The 16496-nt window shown below is 46.6% G+C and overlaps 1 protein-coding gene across 2 annotated transcripts in view; it reads left to right on the forward strand.

Annotated features, from left to right (window-relative positions):
- LRRC2 (leucine rich repeat containing 2) overlaps positions 7874 to 16496 on the forward strand; it is a 39108-nt gene continuing 30485 nt past the window's right edge. Inside the window, exon 1 of one of the 2 annotated variants that reach the window (XM_005696028.3) lies at positions 7874 to 7992. The gene's annotated coding sequence lies outside the window, so the exon portion shown is untranslated. The remainder of the gene's footprint in view (positions 7993 to 16496) is intronic. The other variant, XM_018038403.1, reaches the window with a different exon arrangement.

The raw sequence follows: 16496 nt of genomic DNA on the forward strand, positions 1-16496 counted from the left end.
TGCAGGCAGATTCTTTACTGTCTGAGCCACCAGGGAAGCCCCTAAAGTCAGGAGTAGTTTCTAAAAATCATCTATGCCTAATTTCTAAAGTGAAAGCCCTGCACTTACCTAATATTGCCAGGCACACAAATGTGAAACTTTTATCTAGTACTAAAATGGCCCCACTCTTCTGAGGACTTAATGAAATTCAGGTTCTTTTTGTCTTGGTGCAGAAGGAATTCAGTAAGAGGCAAAGTGATGGGTAAGAAGTATAGATTTATTAATATACTTTGTAATGAAGCTGCAGGATAATGGAGCCTGAAAGGATGGTCATGCCCCAGGTCTCAGGTGAGTTCCTGGGATGGGCCACCAAGTGAAAGTGCTTGGCTTTGAGTAGGTAGGAATTCAAGAGTGAGCCATAGTAAAGTGAAAGCAGAAATACACATTCCACAGGCAGAATGCGGTCCATCTCAGAAGGCAAGAGCGGCACTGAATTGTTGGGTGGTTAGTGGGAGGATTATTTCATCTATTTTGAGGAATTAGACCACTGCCTCCTTTTTGGCTTTCCCTCTCAGAACAGTCATGGTGCCACTGGATGTGTCATTTTGCATATGCTAATATATTTCAATGAGCTCATAATGAGGATGCTGCTGCTGCTGCTGCTAAGTCACTTCAGTTATGTCCAACTCTGTGCGACCCCAAAGACGGCAGCCCACCAGGCTTCCCTGTCCCTGGGATTCTCCAGGCAAGAATACTGGAGTGGGTTCCCATTTCCTTCTCCAATGTGTGAAAGTGAAAGTGAAAGGGAAGTCACTCAGTCGTGTCTGACTCTTTGCAACCCCATGGACTGCAGCCCACCAGGCTCCTCCGTCCATGGGATTTTCCAGGCAAGAGTACTGGAGTGGGGTGCCATTGCATACTGAGGCTACTGGAAGTCAAATCTTCCACCATCTTGGGCCTAGTCAGCTCTAGCCAGTTTCTGATGTCTGCAGTTTTTGTCAATGGCTGTGTCATTCTTTAAGGACTATGCTCTGCCCCCTTCCCGCAGCAGAACAAATCACAGCATCTGAGACCATTTCAGCATCCCTGTCTACCTGTGTGAACGAGTCCACAGGTGCTGAAGAAGAGTGGTTATTTGCTTCTACACCAGCGGTTTAATTCTTGGGGGAATTAAATTTTAAATGATTTTTATTGGAAGGTAGGTCCCCATCAGAGCAATGGCGGAATGGGATGCAGCCTGTTTACTTAAAGCTGGTAGTTACTCCACAGTGGCTGACTAATTCCTGCAGTGCTTCAGCTCCCTGTGTGGCCTTCCAACTTGTTTCATGTGTCACTCTGAGATTCCGAGGGAATGAGGAACTTGGCCTGAAGCTCTAGAAGCTGGATGTGGAGGAGGGCAGTGCAGAAGAGAAGGCTAACCATCTAACTCAGGAGCTGCACGGAGGCTTAAAGAAAGAACAGTACATTCTCAGCACACCTCGCGCTTCCCAGTCTTCAACAATCCAATGTGCTAAGCAGATAACAGCACTGGCAACGTTAGTCTCATTTTTTGGATGAAACAATGGCTCCCATCTGTGGACTTATAGGTCTTTTCCACAAAGGCTGGGCAGGTCTGTGGCAGAACTGGCAGAGGGACACCACCCCTGCCCTGACACTTCCTTGTTTGAAGGGGCTCTTGTGGAACTTTTGGGACTTGGAATAGAACCCCTGGAAATCACCTCTTCATTTTCAGGAGAGAATCAAGGCCCTGAGTCTGGTGACGTTTGCATGACTGGTGTGAGTTCAGCCTGCAGCCCACACAGGATCTCTGCATACCCCAAAACTGGAGCTCACTGAAAAGATCTGTGTTCCCCAGAGGGACAGAGGGCAGAGAAAGTCTAGTGTATGCAGCAGACAGAATCTGGGCTAAGTTTTAAGATAGGAAGAGGATAAGGGGAGGGGAGGGCTGAAGTGTTTGAGTGGCTAGATATTTGGTGTTGGGCTGGGGACCCATAGGCTGTTCATTCAAAAAGTATTTAATGAGGCTACCGTGTTGCTGGTCAAAGGCTGGGCTCTGGGGACACAGTGATGAAAGGTGACCCCACTGCTCAGTGAGGGAGAAAGGACAGTCATGATTGTGGTTGTGCTGCTGTCTCTGGGTGGGGAGTTGATTGACATCTCTGAGACAGTCACTGCACACCTCTGCTCGGTCACTGCTGAAACTGACAGAGGCCACCCAGCCTCTGGCCAGTAATTACTGTGTTAGAGACCCATGGAGGGTCCGGGGTTAGGAGATCCTGGAATGGGGGTTCCCAGTCACTGGCAGCCCACATTCTCTGTCAGCGCCAGATGGCCTTGGTCTCAGGATGGTTCACTACTGCCCTCTTGTCGTCCAACCCAAGTCACTGTGCCGGTGCACAAGGAGGCCAAACAAACCTAAACGTGTATTGGGCACGTGAACTTGGGTTCGACAACACTTTGAGTTGTCTTGCGTTGAAAACTGGGGCAAAAGAGAGTTGTGTGTGTTTAAAATATACAAGTAAGAATTTGACTTAAAACCAATCAACCAAGAGTAGTCAAAGCAAAATAATAATAATAATAATTCCAACAGAGATTTCCAGTGTCTGTCTCAGTTTCAAGGAAGAAAACACCTTTGGAGGTAGGATAAGTTTTTAGCTTTAAAAGTTCAATTCAACGTTTCAGTGGTTGAGACCGTTTAGAATGAAACCTTAACTGAAGTGAAGTTGCTCAGTCGTGTCCGACTCTTTGCGACCCCATGGACTGTAGCCTACCAGACTCCTCTGTCCCTGGGGTTCTCCAGGCAGGAATACTGGAGTGGGTTGCCATTTCCTTCTCCAGGAGATCTTCCCAACCCAGGGATCGAATCCGGGTCTCCCTTATTGCAGGCAGACGCTTTACCATCTGAGCCGCCAGGGAAGCTCAAATAGTTAATAAAAAGAATAGCCATTTCTGCAGCACAATGATGAGGTTTAAGGTCAAAGCCTACTTTTTCACAGGACTCCTAGGGACAGTTGTGTGGCCCCTCTGTCATTGTCTCCTCAGGCCAGAAGAACAATGAGTCAGGCTGGGGAACTTCAGCTGAGGGATGTAGAAGCTACCAAGCTCAGCACCCAGCGGCTTCTGATAAAACCCAAGTGACGCTCTGGCAGGAGTGGAGCCCTTACCCGTTCATCAACAAGTACATGGCTTCCTCTTTTTACCAGCTAACTTAGCAAATAGCCACCGGAAACCTCTTCTGTATTTGCACAGACCTCTGTGTGGGGTTCAGAAGAATAGTTTCTTGCTCCCAAATCTCTGCAGTCTCAGAGGGGAAGATTGTTCAAATGAGCCAATTTAATGCTATACTGTTGTAGAAATTGGGTAAGAGGGACAGAGAAGGCCTTAGGAGGAGACTCCTTGTGTGTGTGTGTACATGCGCGGGGTGGAGGGTATATCATATCAATTTCTATATAGACATAAACTATCTCATCAAGAAATGCTTGCTGTGTTTCTACATTTACAGTGAGCTCCCTTGAATGTATATCCTGGTGACTTTTGGGGAATATTTCTAGCCAGTAAACTTCTAACATTGGAATTGTTTGGTTAAAGGGAGAACATTTCCAAATTTATTTTCCAAGAAGGTTGCGCTGGTTTCCTCTCCCTCCCTTTCCTTCCCTTCCCCACATATCCCCAGGTCCTTCACAGCTGGCTGAAACAAGCATCTTGTGCGAGGGTGCTAAGTCGCTTCAGTTGTGTCCGACTCTTTGCAGCCCAATGGACCATAGCCTGCCAGGCCCCTCTGTCCACAGGATTCTCCAGGCAGGACTACTGGAGTGGATTGCCATGCACTCCTCCAGGGGATCTTCCTGACCCAGGGATTGAACCCAGGTCTCTTACATGTCCTGCATTGACAGGTGAGTACTTAATGACTAGCGCCACCTGGTTTGCAGGATCTGCTTCCTGACTGAGGCTCAAACCCACACCCCCTGCAGCAGAAGCACAGTGTCTTAACCCCTGGACCGCCAGGGAAATCCCACAACAAGTATCTTAATTTTTGCTGAATCTGTTTGTGAAAATAGTATCCTCTTGTTGTTTGGATTTGCATTGTTGTTTACCAGATGCTTGTATTTCTTTTCCTATGAACTGGCAGGTGGTGCTGAGAGGGCATTTGAACTGGAGTTTCCCTCATTTTGTTAACTCTGTTGTTAACTACCAGTTTCCTTGTCTTTCACCAGCCCCTCTCCTTATGCCGATCCCCCCACACCAGGGGATCCAGAAACCTAGTCTTCTGGAAATCTCACTTCTGCAACCTCTAGAGCATTGTCTGTCTGTCTGTGCTGGTTTCCTTTTGGCTAAATCTTTTTCCGTCTGCCGCATCTGTGGCTGACACGTTACCTTTCAGCCTTACTTTCTAAATGAGAAGGTGGGGTGGGCGTGGACTAGGTCTTTGAGAAGCTCCAAAGGAAAACAACTTGCGCCCCCTAGCCTGAGCTAGGAAATACAACAAAAAATACTCCCTGCCGACAACAGTGAAGGAAAAAATAAGTGAATCTTAAGTACTCTGCTGCTGCTGCTGCTGCTAAGTCGCTTCAGACTCTGTGCGACCCCATAGACGGCAGCCCACCAGGCTCCCCCGTCCCTGGGATTCTCCAGGCAAGAACACTGGAGTGGGTTGCTATTTCCTTCTCCACTCTGAGCAGTGCTGAATTCTGGGCAACTTATTCAAGAGAGGTCACAATGTACAAGACAAAATAGTCTTGATGCAGTTACCAGAAACCATGTTAGGGTAGGGGGAATTCTGATTTAGACTTCTAAACATGGCTATGGTTTAGAATTCTCACCAAAATTTTTCTCTTTTCAATCAAATTAGTCAAATAGTTACTCTGCTGAGCACACTAGAGGAGACAGGATCTCCTAGATTGGACTCCTGTTCCTTTCCCACTTCCCCCAGAAAAGATGAGCCCAGTAATGTATTCCAAGTACCATTTTAGTGTTATCAAAAAAACTGCTGATGGGGAAGGAGCCGTCATTTCCTGATGGCCCCCTGACCAGGTCGAGGTCAGTGGCCCCGGAAGGACAGACAGACAGATAGATGGGCAGACAGACTTTTTGAAGGGACTTGGGAAGGTGAGCTGGGGTCCCACTTGGTTTCACAAGACGTGGAGGATCTCATTTTAAAGTGCTTCTTAAGTGGATTTTGTATCAGATTGCATTCAGACATTCTTCACAGCTCTTAATGGTTTTGAAATGGATGAAATGCAAGTGGAGGGACGGAGGGAGGCCAAAGTGCAAAACCCAGGCTGTATCAGAGACCCGTTAAAGTGCTCCAGGGAGAAAATTTCCTGTATGCAAATGACCCTGGGCACTTTGAGTTGCTCCCCACTCTGGAAACTCAGTTGATCCAGGATAGATATCTGAAGTACGGGAACTGTGAATAAATGATATTCTATTAAGCCACTGAATTTGTGAGAATTTGATACAACAATATAAGATGAATAGGTAAAATTTTTTTAATGAAGTATGTTCTACATTGATAAAAGTCCACAGGTAATTAAGGTTACAGGTTAGTGAATTATTCCAAATTCAGAACCATGGAACCAAAACCCAGGTCAAGAAGAAGAATATTACTAGAACCCCAAAAGTTCACTTCCTGCTTTTTCACAACCACCACTCACTCCCTCTTCCTCAGAACTTTTACTTTTTAAATTTCTAATCCCAGAGGTTGGATTTCCATGGTTTTGACCTTTTTATAACCATCAGTGTGCATGTATATCTGCTTCTTTTTGCTCTTCTTTGGTGAGAATAATCCATATTGTTTGCAGAAGCTTGTTCATATTCAATTGCTGTCTAGTATTCCATTGCAGCACCACTAATTGAAAAGATCATTCCTATAACACTGATCTATCATGTTATTTCATTAGCAATCAGTTGTTCATGTGTTTGTGTGAAGTGGTTTTTTTTCTTTTCTAATGCCTTATTCTCTCTTCTTATACCAATATCCTTCTGTCTTTAATACTGTAGCTTTATGCTTTATAATTAAAAAGTCCTTGATATTCAGCATAGTAAGTTATCTCCCTTCCACACTTCAGCTTATAGCAACTATTCTTGACCTTTTACATTTCCAATGAAGTTTTAGAACATTTTCTAAATTTCTAAAAATTTCTGCCAGGATTTTGATAAAAGCACATTGATCCTTTAGAATTACTATCTGTGTCATATTGAGTCTTCCAGTCTATGAAGATCTGTTTAGGTGCTGTTTAATTTCTTTAAGAAAATTTTTATTAATAATTTCTATATAGAGATGTTATACAGTTTTGTTGGATCATTCCTAAATATTTATTCTTTTAATGTTAAAGTGAATGGTATCTTTTACTTCCATTTCTGTGGCACTCATTTTTATATTGATCTTGTATCCAATGCTCTTAACAAATTTACTTATTATATTAGCTAGCACTGCCATAATAAATACAGAGATAAAGGGTCTTAAACAACAGAAATTGATTTCCTCACAATTCTGGAGACTAGAAGTCCAAGATCACGGTATTACGAGGTTTGATTTCTTCTGAGTCCTCTCTTCTTGGCATGCACATGGCCATCTTTTTGCTGTGTCGCCCAGAAATTTTACAAACTAAGAAATCTGACAGATATGAAAGATCAGATCATCAGTGATTATTTCATTATTCTTTTTCATAACACTCAGTTTTTTTGATTTATTGCATTAACCACAGTTTACCGTTGGATATTTAAATGCTTGTTTGGAGGACACTCTTCCAACAAACTGTGATATTCCAAAGGGCAAGATCCTGTTTAATTCACTACCAAATCCTTAATACCAAACATATTTCCAGGAATATAGTAGGCACTTAATAAATATTTGGTAAATTAATAGATGAATCCCTGTGGAAGAAAATACGTATGTATGAGAGATTTCTTTCAGTTAGTTTTACGATTGTAGTTTCCACTTTCGGTAATGATAGAAAAGGTAAATCAGATCTGCAGAAAAGAAGTAGAAAGTTGGACAAAACAACTTTGAAAAACTGGCTTAATAATCGGTAGATCACTTGGATTCAATAACTAGTGCAGCCTTCCTGAACCCAGGGCGTTGAGCTCAGGCAGGACTGAGTGACTATGTCAAGGTCAACTTAGTATACCATTTAAAATGGTAGCTTAATTAAAATGCCAATAAATAGAAAATGTTCCATAGAAAACAGTCCCTCAGAAATCAAACTATTTTCTAATTAGAGTTCTTATGTATATATTAGACAAAGGTGTTTTGCTGTTTTAGGGTGAAGGGTATGAGGAACTGTCGCCATGAAGGGGCACTGAGAGAGGTTGTCTTGGACATGATAACTGCTTATTAAGTGACTATCACATCGTCCCAGTGTTGGATATCAGGAAGACATATTTGCCAAATTAGTAAAATCTCTAGACAGAACCTAAACTGACGTATGTTTTAGGAAATTAATTTCTTAATTAAATTACGAAAAAAATGTAACGTGAAACCAAGATTTTGGACATCTGTTGCTTCAAATACCCGGGAAGAGGGGTAGGGGAGACCAGCCCTTACATTTCCTTGGTTATATGGCTTTCTTATCCTGCTTTTTGTTTGGTTCCTAGTTTAGCGGGCTAAGAACGCGGCACCCACCCTTGGCCTTCACTTGGCCTGTTCTATTTAACACGCTTCAGGATTTCCAATGTCAAAAGGCAAGGCCGACTGGAGGGAGGTGCAGATAATCCCGGGTTGTAGGGCTCAGATTGGCCAGCTTGTCGGCTGCCCCGTGCCAAACCCTCCCCTCCCAAGTCTGTTTTGTCTCATGCCGGGCTGAGTCACATAGAATAGATAGATAGTTTATCAGCACATGTCCTACAGATCATATTATCAGCTTACAAATATAGCCCGTTAGCGCACAGGCGGGCAGGCTCCCGTGGTCGGAGCGTTTCCGGCCGCAGCGTGTGGCTGCTGCGGTGTAAACAGGCCGGCTCGGATTCCGCTCAGAGCCGCGGCAGGGGTTCAGGTTTGCAGTGTGATCACGGGTAGGTGGGCGTGGGGGGGGGGGTGGTCAGTGTGCCGCAGCTCCTGAAACTGGGGGGAACTGTGGGGAAAGCGAGGGAGAGGGTGTGTGGCACCTGCGGACGTCGGGGGTGGGGGGCAGTGCCTCCTTGTTTATGTCTGTTCCTGCTGTGCCAAGGCTTGAATGTGGATGCAGGCAAAAGACTCCGCATCTATCTGCGTTTTACGCACGGCCTGGAATTGAAGGAGAGCCTGTGGGCCGGCCTGTCCAAGGCGCGGGTCTGCTGGCGCCGGCTCCGCACATTCCTGCTCCTGCTTAGTGAGTTACTCCCAGCGGCACCCTTGTGCCCAAGGGTGAACTCAAAGCCTGCTGGTCCAAAGTGCTGTCGAGGGGAGATAAATCATCTTTGTTTGTGCTTCTTAAGTGCCGGGGAGGGGATGATCAAGTGGCTGGGGAAGTCTGTCCTGCAGAAGGGGCTGGGGGTGAGGGTGGGAAAGTGGCTGGAAACCCAGAGAACTGTCTAGTTTTGTAAGCAGTTCCACTGTCTTGGTGGCCCTTCTAATGACCAGATCCTCTCTGTTAACTCAGAGGCTGGATGTTCTCCCGAAGAACCTTCTGTTACCATGGCTGATAGAGAAAAATCCCCAGATGCTCACGTATTGTATCTCTTGTGCTTATCTTATGTTTAACTGGGAACAATGTCTGTCTTAATTTCTTCTTTTCTTTAAATAACTGACAGCTTTTTGAGCTTTACTAGGTAGGTACTGTCTTAAGCACTTGCCACAAATGATCACTCGTGATCCTCCCACTAATCCTATAAGCTCAGTGCTGCTGTTACAGCGTGTCCGCATGAGAACACCAGGGTTCAGAGAGGTTAGGTGACCGTCTCAGGATGCAGGACTCCAGCCCTGCAGGCTGACTCTGAGACTGTCCTCTCAAACCTACCTGGAGCCTCTGCCTCCCATGGCCAGATTTTCTAGCCTAAAAAATTACCATAAAATAATGGGTGTCCCCGGGGGGAATGCTGATCAAGGGACATAAAACGTGACTTAATTTAGACTTTGGCTGAAATAGTGTGACTGTTGTGACTGGCCTCGCTTGAAGATTTAGCCACTATTTCCCCCACTGTTTCTATCAGAAAACTCACTCTGTGTGCCAACTCTGGGGTCCAGGCCTTATGTGAGGATGGGAAAGAATTTGTGAGCCACTAAAGACCCCAGTCTGCCATATTATTCTCCCACTGTACCCTGGTCCCACTGGAAGTTGCTGTTGGTTATAGTCATTCCCTTGGATCCAGCAAGGCTGATGATAGGTGTTTTCTGCACACAGAGGATACACCTGGATAAACACTATGGAAGGCCTGATGCCGGTCAGTGCAAGGGAGGGTCCCTGGGGGCTCTGAGGGGCAGGTGGGGAGGAGGCAAGCCAGCCCTCTCTCCCTGTGTCTGGTCCAGGTGACCCCTGACACCTTCTCCCTCCTCCCCTGTTTGGTACTGTCCCCCCGCCAAGCCTTTCAGAGGCAGCATCAAGACTGGCTTGGAACCTGAATTGTGGAGTTGGTTGAGTCTCCTCCCAGACTCCCCCAGATCCCCTCCACTCTAAATTCTCTGAGATGAAGCCCTGCCGCCTTCCAGCCCAGTCTGTCATTTGACGAAGAGTGAGAAGACTGGGTGACCCGTAAGCCTCCCTTACCACCTGGAACCCTGGCCTATGACTCTAAGTGGAGACTAGAGTTCTGGGCCAAAGGACATGTTCTTCCATCACCCCTTGGCTCGGGATAGCGGACGGTTCTGTAAAGTGGTTCTGATATACCTGACTTGGGGAGGGAGCACGGAAAACCATTCAACTAAACCCAGAAGAATAGTCCTTTCCACTCTCTCACAGTCCCTGTGGGACTATCCACCCTCCTCCCAAACATCCTTCAGGGCATCCGTCCCCTTCTGGCTCCCGCAGCAGCTCCTTCAGTCTCTGTTGTCGAGTCCACACGCCGCACTGAAATGTATCCCTTTAAACATCTGTTCATCCCTCCAGATTGAGAGCTCAGAGGCAAGGACGTCCATCTTTCTACATTTACTGAGTGTCCCTAAATGTCAGTTATTTAGGGTTCCTGGGAATCAACGAGCAGAAATACACAGCAAGTAAACAGGCTGCATACCCAGGGTTTCTGTGTTGAGATCCAGAAGCAGGAGCCTGGCGCCTGTAGCCCTCTCTAGTTCCTGCGTCTGTTACTGTGTCTGTGGCTTAGCGTCAAGGGCTGACTTGAAGGGTCAGGCTCTGAGCCCCAATCTGGAGCCCCTTGGGTGGCAGCTCCTGTCAGTAAACCATGTTTCTGTCAGTCGACGGGCAGATAAAGTATAGTTGAACAAACGGTCGGATGATTCAACTTGTACGATATGCTGTGAAGTAAGGAAGGAACAGTCAGAGACAGAACAGCAGGGGGCTGTGCCTTAGACAAAGAGGCCATGCTAAGGGGAGAACAGCGCTAAGGGGAGAACAGCAGAAGCTGAGTCCGGGGCGTAGGGGTAGGGGGAGTTGTTTGGACGGGGGAAACGTCTAGGCAGAGGGAGCCGCATGTGCCATCTGAGGGGGTCGAAGCAGGGGGTGGACAGGCTCTGAGCAGCAGAGCAGTGGGGGCTAGTGGGGGGTCTGGCTGAGGGGAGGTCACGCCAGGGTCTTATTGGGCCCTGTGAGGAGCTGGGGTCTCCCTCTCAGCCTTCTCTGGAGGACTTGGGCCAGGTGGCAGCATGCTCTGGTTCTCCTCAGATGGTGATGCTCACCACTGTGTATCAAATAGATTGGACGCGGGTGAGTAGGAATTCAGGAGACCAGCTGTGCGGCTTTTGCACAACTGGGGCCAGATGCGGCATGGATTGGTGGTGAGAAACGCACGCCCTCTAAGACCTACAGGGTAGATTGGATGTGTGTGTGTTTGTGTGTGTGTGCACGTCTTCATAGTGGGTGATCAGGGTGAGGAAACAGCATAAAGAAATGACCTCCAGATAAATATGAAGTCATTGTCAAGCTGGGGAATTAAGGCAGCCAGGGATGGATAGATTCTAGATGAGTAAGTTTGGAGGGATGGATAGATTCTAGATGAGTAAGTTTGGAGGGAATTGTGTTTCTTTTGAGATATGTGTGAGACGTGGATATGTCAAGGAAGCGTAGGCACCAGATGTCACTATAAATTAAGATTGATTTTTATAAGTGCCTCCTTTTTACTATTTTACCATTTATTTATTGCTGTATAAAAATGATCCCAACATTTAAAAGGATAAACATTTATTTTCCCATACTTTTGAAGGGTCCAAAACCAGGAGTGCCTTAGCTGAATGATTCTGGCTCAGGGTCTCTCATGAAGTCTAGATTTTGGCCAGGGCTACGGTCATCTGGAGGCTTGACGAAGACTTGAGGATTTGCTGCTAAGACAGCTTCCACTCACGTGGCTATTGGCAGGAGTCCTCAGTTTCTCTCACGAAATTTCTCACACAGAATTTCTCCATAGGGCTGCTGAGTACCCTCGGGACATGGTGGCAGGCTTTCCCTAGAGTGAGTGAACTGAGAGAGAGGGTGATAACTCATGTCAGAAGTCACACATCACTTTTACCACATTACAGTCATTAGAAGTGAGTCTATAAGTCCACCCCAAGGTCAAGGAGAGAGGAATTAAGCTCTAGCTTTTTAAAAAGAAGAAAGTCGACGCATTTGTGCGTGTAATTTAGAGCTCTCACATCCACTAGAACTTTGTGTCCAGGAAAAACAAAGCCATTCAGGGAGCAGAGAGGAGGCCAATTCAGGGCAGGGGAGCAGGTGGCACTCAGTCAGCAGCCTGGGGGAACGAAAGCTGCTCTCTCTTACTGTTCACGAAAGCTGGGGTCGGCAAAGGACCACCCACAAGCTGGGCACAGGGGCACTGCCAGGGCAACGTGAGCCGTGGAGACCAAACTGGAGCCCTTTTTTCCCATTCCCCCTAGACTCTCAGCACCTGTCTACCTGGCCAGCCATATCTCAGTGCTGCCCAGGGCCCACACTGGTTGCCATTCACATATTTGAGACTGCCAGGCCCCAAGCAGTCGACTGACTCTCTGCTCGAGAGTTGGTGAGTTAGGGTTAGGGTGTCACTGACCTTCAGCCTGCTGTCCAGCTTGAGATGAGTGGGAGGGGAGGACACACAGGCATCACTGGGGAAGAGAGCAAAGCTGACTGTAGCCGGTCCCCCTCCCCTGTCATGTTCGTGGCCTGCCTTTTCCTCTTGGGTCTGTTGCTCGCTCTGGTCCTAAGAATGTGTCCAGTGGGCAGCAACTGGGCCGAAGCATAGATGCGAGCTCGTTGCTTGGGCAGGCCCATGCCAGACAAGCAGGAAGACCAGGCATTTTCTCTTTTGTTATATAAGTAGTTTCATAAAATATTTACTATCTTGCCCTTTACTAAAAGTTTGCTGATGCTGATCTTGCAGTAAAGCAAATGGTTTTCCCCGGAAAAAAAAAAAAAAAAAGATTTGTTTCCACTGTGAATCCAAACTTTGAGCGTCTCTGAAGGTTGACATTGTCCCTCAGGGCCTGAAACACTGGAGGGGAGTGAACTTGTCCACACTTTGTACCTGTGTCCTTTTCTGTCGTAGTGAGGGACACAGTGGATCCCTCCCCTCTCACAGTCCCAAGTATTTTCTTCTTTGGAAGATGCTCCGTGGTTGTAGACACTGTGGCCAAATCTAGGGAGACTTGTTCTCGTGATTCTGTGCTCACCTTGTGAAGCCAGCTCTCCAGCAGAGAACTGGCATGAGAGTCCTCTTGGAACCACGAATCCTTGCTGTTAAGTTCATTGTGGGCCCAGCCTAAAGCTCTGCCTTCTTATGCTGCCTCAGGAGAGTCTCCTTGGTTGTAGTGTTTTCTCTGAGAGGTTAACGTTTTCTTTGTGTCCAGGGTTTGCAGACTGGACCCTGCAGAGGTTAATTTTTCTCTTCTGCTATGGTGTAGTATTGCTTTTGTTTAGTAGCTCAGTTGTGTCCAACTCTTTGCAACACCATGGACTGTAGCCTGCCAGGCTCCTCTGTCCATGGGATTCCCCAGGCAAGAATACTGGAATAGGTTACCATTTCCTTCTCCAGGGGATATTCCCGACCTAGGAATAGTGGGTTCTTTACCACTGAGCCACCCGGGAAGCCTTTGGTGTAGTATACTTTGGTGATATTTCTATAGCTCTGCAGAAAGTTCATGCTTAGAAAATTGCATTTTATGTAATTACCTGAAAGAGTGGACTGGATGGAGGTCATGGTACAAAGAAGAGATTAGCTTTGTGAATTTGCCAGGGGACTCTCATTCCCCTCAGGCTGCTAAGCAAGTGGCACCTGCGTCCGTCCTTGAATCTGTCTCCTCTCTGGCTCCCCCATCCCCTCCCTGGCTCCAAATGGCTTTTTATCCCTGGATGGAATGACTCATGGGCTCTTGTCGTAAAACCACTTTTCCAGTCTAAGCCCCACCCGTGGGGCTATGACCTCCTGGGTTAAGGTCAAACCTGCTCAATTGTCTAGGGGCCCCTGGACTTCAGCCCTGTCCTGCACAGGATGCCAGCAGCTGGGCTGGACCTGGGACTCAGGAGCTGGTGTTCCTCCGCTTCCCAGGATCTCTGCTTGTTACAGTGTAGATGCCCAGCATACAGAGTCACCACTTACTGTTTGTAGAGTCTCTAGTTTTCATTATGCACATTTGTAAGCAGAACATCTGACAGGCAAAACTTTGACTTAAATCCTGGCACATTCTGAACCCCCTTAGTTGAAGGATAGCACCTCTTTTTCTGCTTGGCAGAAAATGAAAATAATGAACATGGTTAGATGACAATCAGGATAGACTCTTTCCCACCAAAATACTGAGACTAATGTTGGTTTAGTGAAAAGTGTTAGTCACTCAGTTGTATCCAACTCTTTGTGACCACATGAACTGTAGCCCACCAAGCTCCTCTGTTCACGGACTTCTCCAAACAAGAATAATGGAGTGGGTTGGCCATTCTCTTCTCCAAGGGATCTTCCTAACCTAGGGACTGAATCTGGGTCTCCCACATCGCAGGCAGATTCTTTACTGTCCGAGCCACCAGGTTTACAACTATTTAAAAATGTAACACAAAGGCATCAAGAAGAGGCAATCTCTGTAATTCAGGGACTTTAATTACATATCTCTAAATGCATAGAAATTAATGTACAGATCTGGTTACTTTTTGTGGATTTACTGACCTAAGAAAATTAAAGAAATACCACAAAAGAATCGGAGCCACGACTGGCTGATCTAGAACACACACCCTGGACAGGAAGCGAGTCTTCCAGCTTTAGTTATTCTTGGATGACTGGCTGTCTACACTACTCAAAAGCAGTTCACTTTATTTTGCCCTTGTGGTTTGCTTTTATTTGTAGACTTGGATTATGTGCAGAGATTTCCTCAAAGAAACTAGGCCGCCTGATTCTTTCTCTTTTAACAAGTATTCTCCATTACTGGCTATAGTCTTTAATTTCTTATTTTCAAGCTGATGCTTGGCATTCCTTTATGAAAGCTTTGTTGTCAAAAGTCAAAGCCTTAAGACTTTTGCAGCTTAGGGGAATTCCCTAGTGGTCTAGTGGTTAGGATTCTATGCTTTCACTGCAGAAGATGTGGGTTCAATCCCTGGTTGGGGAACTAAGATACCACAAGCCACAAGGTGTGGCTTAAAAAAAAAAAAAAGTGCTCCTGAGCTAAAGGTAACAGAGTAAGGAAAGCGGTGAAAGGAAAATTAAATGCAGAGATTTCTGGTTTGGAGTAAGATGGAACAGGCAGATTCTTTACTGTCTGAGTCAGCAGGGAAGCCCAAGATGAGCAAGCACACTTAACCCATCCCTCCCCCTAAATGCAGCTTTAAAACCAGGACATACTGCACAGAACAGCAATATGAAGTCCCTGAAAAGTAAACAGTTGCAAGAGAAGAAGGGAAGGACACCAGGATTCAAAGTAGCACAGAACCTATGGTCTCTTCCCCATTTTTCCCCCTCAAGTATTCCCCAGCCTGGACTCAAGGCAGCCTGAAACCCAGAATTGAAGACAAAGCACTTAATTTTTCTCCAGGAGTGAGAATGGGGCTCCCAGTGCTCAGAGACTGGGGGATAAATCCCTCTCTTTTACCTTTTTCTTTTCTCCGCTGTCTCATGCCTCAGCCTGCATAGGACTGTGTAGCAGGAGCTGTGAAGGGCGTTGGGGAGAAGATGGGTGGTAGAGGACGTCAGTCACCCAGACTATGAGAGAGAGGATCCTTCCTCTCTGATCAGAGAAACTGCGGTCCCCAGGGAGTGGAGGAAACTCTCATTGAGTTTTCACCCTCACTGTCCTCCTGCTGCTTGAACCTGTACAGTCGTAGGACATGCGCGGTGAAGCAGGGCAGCTGAAGTCTCAGGTCTCCAACCAGAGGACTGAAAAGTGAGCCCCAGGAATCTGGAAGGACCAGAGAGATCACCAAGAGGGAGGGGCTCTGGAGAACAACTCTGAAAGGTTGCTTATGAACTCCTGGGCTCATCCCCGAGCTGCACCTCTTCGGATCTGACCCTAAACAGCATGTCCAAGTCTGTTAGAACCGACCACCCGGATGGACCATCACACCGTCCCAGGTGGCCACTAGGTGGCGCCCGTGGAGCAGCTGAATAGTGCTGCCAAGTCAAGAGGGATCTGTTTCCTGAATCCCAACCTCAGGGGGCAGGTTGGAATTCGAGGTCTGAACCCAACCAAACTGATCACCTGCTGTGTGAGCTATCACCTTATTGCCTCTCAGCTCAGGGTGCATCCTTCAGTGTGTGAATTCTGTGGTGTACGATGGAATTCCTCTAAGTATTTGTCCTCTGACATGAACATCATGTTAACCTTTCTCCGGAGAGGACACTGCAGGGACCATGTAGTAGGAAGAGGTTTCCTGCTTTTCTCGTGGTGGGTGACCTACAAGACGAGAGGAAGTTTTTTTTGCAAATCATACATCTGGCAAAGGACCAGTATCTGAAATATGTAAAGAACTGCCACAACTCAACAATAAAAAGACAAACAGCCCAATTTAAAAAAATGAGCAGAGAATCTGAATAGCCATTTCTCCCGAGAAGGTATACAAATGGCCAATAAGCACATAAAAAGATGTTCAGCATCACTAGCTACCAGGGAAATGCAAACCACAAGACTCCCTTCACACCCACTGCGATGGCTGTGATACAAAGGGAGATACTAACCATGTCAGTGAGTACGTGGAGCTACTGGGACCCTGAGACACTGCAGATGGGAATGTGAAATGGTGCAAGTGCTTTGGAAAACAGCCTGGCAGTTCCTGAAAAAGTTAAACATAGAATTGACATATGACTCTCCAGTTCTACTCCTAGGTATTTACCCAAGGGAACTGAAAACATCTGTCCACACAAAAACTTGCACCATTTGCACCTTTGTGAAAAATTCCCTTAGGTAAAAGAGTTTCAAGGGAGACAAAAGACAGTCCCAGATGTCAGAAAGGAAAGAAGGGAATCAGTTGAGGTCAGTATTT

The sequence above is a fragment of the Capra hircus genome, chromosome 22, assembly GCF_001704415.2.
Source record: "Capra hircus breed San Clemente chromosome 22, ASM170441v1, whole genome shotgun sequence".
In the NCBI taxonomy this organism is placed as follows: domain Eukaryota; kingdom Metazoa; phylum Chordata; class Mammalia; order Artiodactyla; family Bovidae; genus Capra; species Capra hircus.